A 7,437-nucleotide genomic window follows, 5' to 3' on the forward strand; every position below is an offset into this window, starting at 1 on the left:
ATTACCATAGTAATTTTAATATCATTAATCTCAGGAGTGATTAAAGGCATTAATAATGCGAAATACTATCATTTGACTAGAAATCCTTAATCAGCATGTAAAATAACATCTATACCCAGATTTGGTAAGGTAATATTTGGTAAGGCCTTGGATTTTTCTTGATTTTTTTCAAAGAATGGATTTTCTTGAGAATTTCAGCATAGATTCTATTAGGTATGCTGAATACGAATCTGTGGTCAAAACCCAAAAATTCCTGTAATTAGTCGAGTCATTACCATACTAATTTTAATATAATTAAGCTCAGGAGTAATTAAAGTCATTAATGATGCGATATACTGTCATTTGTCAAGAAACCTTAATCAGCATTTAAAATAACATCTATACCCAGATTTTCATTAAAATCTGAAGAGGTTGAAAATTTGAGGAAAATATTTCGTTGGATTTTTCTTGATTTTTTTTTTTTCAAAAAATGGATTTTCTTGAGAATTTCATCATAGATGCTTGTAGGAAATCCTGTAATTAGTCGAGTAATTAGCATACTAATTTTACTATAATTAACCTTAGGAGTAAAGGCATTAATAATACGAAATGCTGTCATTTGACTAGAAATCCTTAATAAGCATTTAAAATAACATCTTTACCCAGATTTTCATTAAAATTTTAAGAGGTTGAAAATTTGAGCAAAATATTTGCCTAGGATTTTTCTTGATTTTTTTTTCAAAAAATGGATTTTCTTGAGAATATCAGCATACATCCTCTTAGGTATGCTGAATACGAATCTGTGGTCAAAACCCAAAAATTCCTGTGATTAGTCGAGTCATTACCATACTAATTTTAATATAATTAATCTTAGGAGTAATTAAAGGCATTAATAATCGAAATGTTGTCATTTGACTAGAGATCATTAATCAGTATTTAAAATAACACCTATACCCAGATTTTCATTAAAATCTGAAGAGGTTGAAAATTTGAGCAAAATATTTGGTAAGGCTATAGCCTTGGATTTTTCTTGATTTTTTTCAAAAAATGGATATTCTTGAGAATTGCAGTAGAGATGCTTTTCGGTATGCTAAATACTAATCTGTCGTCAAAACCAAAAAATTCCTGTAATTAGTCGAGTAATTAGTGTACTAATTTTACTATAATTAATTTTAGGAGTAAAGGCATTAATAATGGGAAATGCTGTCATTTGACTAGAAATCCTTAATAAGTATTTAAAATAACATCTATACCCAGATTTTCATGAAAATCTGAAGAGGTTGAAAATTTCAACAAAATTTTTGTTAAGGCTATAGCCTTGGATTTTTCTTGATTTTTTTCAAAAAAATGGATTTTCTTGAGAATTTCAGCATAGATACTTTTGGGTATGCTGAATACGAATCAGTGATCAAAACCCAAAAATTCCTGTAATTAGTCGATTTATTACCATACTAATTAAACTATAATTAACCTTAGGAGTAAAGGCATTAATAATGGGAAATGCTGTAATTTGACTAGAACTCCTTAATCAGCATGTAAAATAACATCTATACCCAGATTTTCATTAAAATATAAAGAGGTTGAAAATTTGAGCAAAATATTTGGTAAGGCTATAGCCTTGGATTTTTCTTGATTTTTTTCAAAAAATGGATTTTCTTGAGAATTGTACTAGAGATGCTTTTCAGTATGCTAAATACGAATCTGTCGTCAAAACCCAAAAATTCCTGTAATTAGTCGAGTAATTAGCGTACTAATTTTACTATAATTAATTTTAGGAGTAAAGGCATTAATAATGCGAAATGCTGTCATTTGACTAGAAATCCTTAATAAGCATTTAAAATAACATCTATATCCAGATTTTCATTAAAATCTGAAGAGGTTGAAAATTTGAGCAAAATATTTGGTAAGGCTATAGCCTTGGATTTTTCTTGATTTTTTTCAAAAAATGGATTTTCTTGAGAATTTCAGCATAGATACATTTAGGTATGCTGAATACGAATCAGTGGTCAAAACCCAAAAATTCCTGTAATTAGTCGAGTCATTACCATACTAATTAAACTATAATTAACCTTAGGAGTAAAGGCATTGATAATGGGAAATATTGCCCTTTGACTAGAAATCCTTAATCAGCATGTAAAATAATATCTATACCCAGATTGTCATTAAAATCTGAAGAGGTTGAAAATTTGAGCAAAATATTTGGTAAGGCTATAGCCTTGGATTTTTTTGATTTTTTTCAAAAAATGGATTTTCTTGAGAATTGCAGTATTGATACTTTTCAGTATGCTAAATACGAATCTGTCGTCAAAACCCAAAAATTCCTGTAATTAGTCGAGTAATTAGCGTACTAATTTTACTATAATTAATTTAGGAGTAAAGGCATTAATAATGAGAAATGCTGTCATTTGACTAGAAATCCTTAATAAGCATTTAAAATAACATCTATACCCAGATTTTCATTAAAATATGAAGAGGTTGAAAATTTGAGCAAAATATTTGGTAAGGCTATAGCCTTGGATTTTTCTTGATTTTTTTCAAAAAATGGATTTTCTTGAGAATTTCAGCATAGATACTTTTAGGTATGCTGAATACGAATCTGTAGTCAAAACCCAAAAATTCCTGTAATTAGTCGAGTAATTAGCATACTAATTTTACTATAATTAACCTTAGGAGTAAAGGCATTAATAATGGGAAATGCTGTCATTTGACTAGAAATCCTTAATAAGCATTTAAAATAACATCTATACCCAGATTTTCATTAAAATATGAAGAGGTTGAAAATTTGAGCAAAATATTTGGTAAGGCTATAGCCTTGGATTTTTCTTGATTTTTTTCAAAAAATGGATTTTCTTGAGAATTTCAGCATAGATACTTTTAGGTATGCTGAATACGAATCAGTGGTCAAAACCCAAAAATTCCTGTAATTAGTCGAGTCATTACCATACTAATTAAACTATAATTAACCTTAGGAGTAAAGGCATTAATAATGGGAAATGCTGTCATTTGACTAGAAATCCTTAATCAGCATGTAAAATAACATCTATACCCAGATTTTCATTAAAATCTGAAGAGGTTGAAAATTTGAGCAAAATATTTGGTAAGGCTATAGCCTTGGATTTTTCTTGATTTTTTTCAAAAAATGGATTTTCTTGAGAATTGCAGTAGAGATGCTTTTCAGTATGCTAAATACGAATCTGTCGTCAAAACCAAAAAATTCCTGTAATTAGTCGAGTAATTAGCGTACTAATTTTACTATAATTAATTTTAGGAGTAAAGGCATTAATAATGGGAAATGCTGTCATTTGACTAGAAATCCTTAATAAGCATTTAAAATAACATCTATACCCAGATTTTCATTAAAATCTGAAGAGGTTGAAAATTTGAGCAAAATATTTGGTAAGGCTATAGCCTTGGATTTTTCTTGATTTTTTTCAAAAAATGGATTTTCTTGAGAATTTCAGCATAGATACTTTTGGTATGCTGAATACGAATCAGTGATCAAAACCCAAAAATTCCTGTAATTAGTCGAGTCATTACCATACTAATTAAACTATAATTAACCTTAGGAGTAAAGGCATTAATAATGGGAAATGCTGTCATTTGACTAGAAATCCTTAATCAGCATTTAAAATAACATCTATACCCAGATTGTCATTAAAATATGAAGAGGTTGAAAATTTGAGCAAAATATTTGGATTTTTCTTCATTTTTTTCAAGAACTGGATTTTCTTGAGAATTGCAGCAGAGATTCTTTTTGGTATGCTAAATACGAATCTGTCGTCAAAACCCAAAAATTCCTGTAATTAGTCGAGTAATTAGCATACTAATTTTACTATAATTAATCGTAGGAGTAAACGCATTGATAATGCGAAATGCTGTCATTGGACAATAAATCCTTAATAAGCATTTGAAATAACATCTATACCCAGATTTTTCATTAAAATCTGAAAAGGTTGAAAATTTGAACAAAATATTTTGGATTTTTCTTGATTTTTTTTTTAAAAGAATGGATTTTCTTGAGAATTTCAGCATAGATACTTTTAGGGATGCTGAATACGAATCAGTGGTCAAAACCCAAAAATTCCTGTAATTAGCCGAGTCATTATCATACTAATTAAACTATAATTAACCGTAGGAGTAAAGGCATTAATAATGGGAAATGCTGTCATTTGACTAGAAATCCTTAATCAGCATGTAAAATAACATCTATACCCAGTTTTTCATTAAAATATGAAGAGGTTGAAAATCTGAGCAAAATATTTGGTAAGGCTATAGCCTTGGATTTTCTTGATTTTTTTCAAAAAATGGATATTCTTGAGAATTGCAGTAGAGATGCTTTTCAGTATGCTAAATACGAATCTGTCGTCAAAACCAAAAATTCCTGTAATTAGTCGAGTAATTAGCGTACTAATTTTACTATAATTAATTTTAGGAGTAAAGGCATTAATAATGGGAAATGCTGTCATTTGACTAGAAATCCTTAATAAGCATTTAAAATAACATCTATACCCAGATTTTCATTAAAATCTGAAGAGGTTGAAAATTTGAGCAAAATATTTGGTAAGGCTATAGCCTTGGATTTTTCTTGATTTTTTTCAAAAAAATGGATTTTCTTGAGAATTTCAGCATAGATACTTTTAGGTATGCTGAATACGAATCAGTGATCAAAACCCAAAAATTCCTGTAATTAGTCGAGTCATTACCATACTAATTAAACTATAATTAACCTTAGGAGTAAAGGCATTAATAATGGGAAATGCTGTCATTTGACTAGAAATCCTTAATCAGCATGTAAAATAACATCTATACCCAGATTTTCATTAAAATATGAAGAGGTTGAAAATTTGAGCAAAATAGCCTTGGATTTTTCTTGATTTTTTTCAAAAAATGGATTTTCTTGAGAATTGTAGTAGAGATGCTTTTCAGTATGCTAAATACGAATCTGTCGTCAAAACCCAAAAATTCCTGTAATTAGTCGAGTAATTAGCGTACTAATTTTACTATAATTAATTTTAGGAGTAAAGGCATTAATAATGGGAAATGCTGTCATTTGACTAGAAATCCTTAATAAGCATTTAAAATAACATCTATATCCAGATTTTCATTAAAATCTGAAGAGGTTGAAAATTTGAGCAAAATATTTGGTAAGGCCTTGGATTTTTCTTGATTTTTTTCAAAAAATGGATTTTCTTGAGAATTTCAGCATAGATACATTTAGGTATGCTGAATACGAATCAGTGGTCAAAACCCAAAAATTCCTGTAATTAGTCGAGTCATTACCATACTAATTAAACTATAATTAACCTTAGGAGTAAAGGCATTGATAATGGGAAATGTTGCCCTTTGACTAGAAATCCTTAATCAGCATGTAAAATAATATCTATACCCAGATTGTCATTAAAATCTGAAGAGGTTGAAAATTTGAGCAAAATATTTGGTCAGGCTATAGCCTTGGATTTTTCTTGATTTTTTTCAAAAAATGGATATTCTTGAGAATTGCAGTAGAGATGCTTTTCGGTATGCTAAATACTAATCTGTCGTCAAAACCAAAAAATTCCTGTAATTAGTCGAGTAATTAGCGTACTAATTTTACTATAATTAATTTTAGGAGTAAAGGCATTAATAATGGGAAATGCTGTCATTTGACTAGAAATCCTTAATAAGTATTTAAAATAACATCTATACCCAGATTTTCATGAAAATCTGAAGAGGTTGAAAATTTGAACAAAATATTTGGTAAGGCTATAGCCTTGGATTTTTCTTGATTTTTTTCAAAAAAATGGATTTTCTTGAGAATTTCAGCATAGATACTTTTGGGTATGCTGAATACGAATCAGTGATCAAAACCCAAAAATTCCTGTAATTAGTCGATTTATTACCATACTAATTAAACTATAATTAACCTTAGGAGTAAAGGCATTAATAATGGGAAATGCTGTCATTTGACTAGAAATCCTTAATCAGCATGTAAAATAACATCTATACCCAGATTTTCATTAAAATATAAAGAGGTTGAAAATTTGAGCAAAATATTTGGTAAGGCTATAGCCTTGGATTTTTCTTGATTTTTTTCAAAAAATGGATTTTCTTGAGAATTGTAGTAGAGATGCTTTTCAGTATGCTAAATACGAATCTGTCGTCAAAACCGAAAAATTCCTGTAATTAGTCGAGTAATTAGCGTACTAATTTTACTATAATTAATTTTAGGAGTAAAGGCATTAATAATGGGAAATGCTGTCATTTGACTAGAAATCCTTAATAAGCATTTAAAATAACATCTATATCCAGATTTTCATTAAAATCTGAAGAGGTTGAAAATTTGAGCAAAATTTTTGGTAAGGCTATAGCCTTGGATTTTTCTTGATTTTTTTCAAAAAATGGATTTTCTTGAGAATTTCAGCATAGATACATTTAGGTATGCTGAATAAGAATCAGTGGTCAAAACCCAAAAATTCCTGTAATTAGTCGAGTCATTACCATACTAATTAAACTATAATTAACCTTAGGAGTAAAGGCATTGATAATGGGAAATGTTGCCCTTTGACTAGAAATCCTTAATCAGCATGTAAAATAATATCTATACCCAGATTGTCATTAAAATCTGAAGAGGTTGAAAATTTGAGCAAAATATTTGGTAAGGCTATAGCCTTGGATTTTTCTTGATTTTTTTCAAAAAATGGATATTCTTGAGAATTGCAGTAGAGATGCTTTTCGGTATGCTAAATACTAATCTGTCGTCAAAACCAAAAAATTCCTGTAATTAGTCGAGTAATTAGTGTACTAATTTTACTATAATTAATTTTAGGAGTAAAGGCATTAATAATGGGAAATGCTGTCATTTGACTAGAAATCCTTAATAAGTATTTAAAATAACATCTATACCCAGATTTTCATGAAAATCTGAAGAGGTTGAAAATTTGAACAAAATTTTTGGTAAGGCTATAGCCTTGGATTTTTCTTGATTTTTTTCAAAAAAATGGATTTTCTTGAGAATTTCAGCATAGATACTTTTGGGTATGCTGAATACGAATCAGTGATCAAAACCCAAAAATTCCTGTAATTAGTCGATTTATTACCATACTAATTAAACTATAATTAACCTTAGGAGTAAAGGCATTAATAATGGGAAATGCTGTCATTTGACTAGAAATCCTTAATCAGCATGTAAAATAACATCTATACCCAGATTTTCATTAAAATATAAAGAGGTTGAAAATTTGAGCAAAATATTTGGTAAGGCTATAGCCTTGGATTTTTCTTGATTTTTTTCAAAAAATGGATTTTCTTGAGAATTGCAGCAGAGATGCTTTTCAGTATGCTAAATACGAATCTGTCGTCAAAACCCAAAAATTCCTGTAATTAGTCGAGTAATTAGCGTACTAATTTTACTATAATTAATCTTAGGAGTAAAGGCATTAATAATGCGAAATGCTGTCATTTGACTAGAAATCCTTAATA

The sequence above is a fragment of the Panulirus ornatus genome, chromosome 58 (genome assembly GCF_036320965.1).
Source record: "Panulirus ornatus isolate Po-2019 chromosome 58, ASM3632096v1, whole genome shotgun sequence".
NCBI classification, from domain to species: Eukaryota; Metazoa; Arthropoda; class Malacostraca; order Decapoda; family Palinuridae; genus Panulirus; species Panulirus ornatus.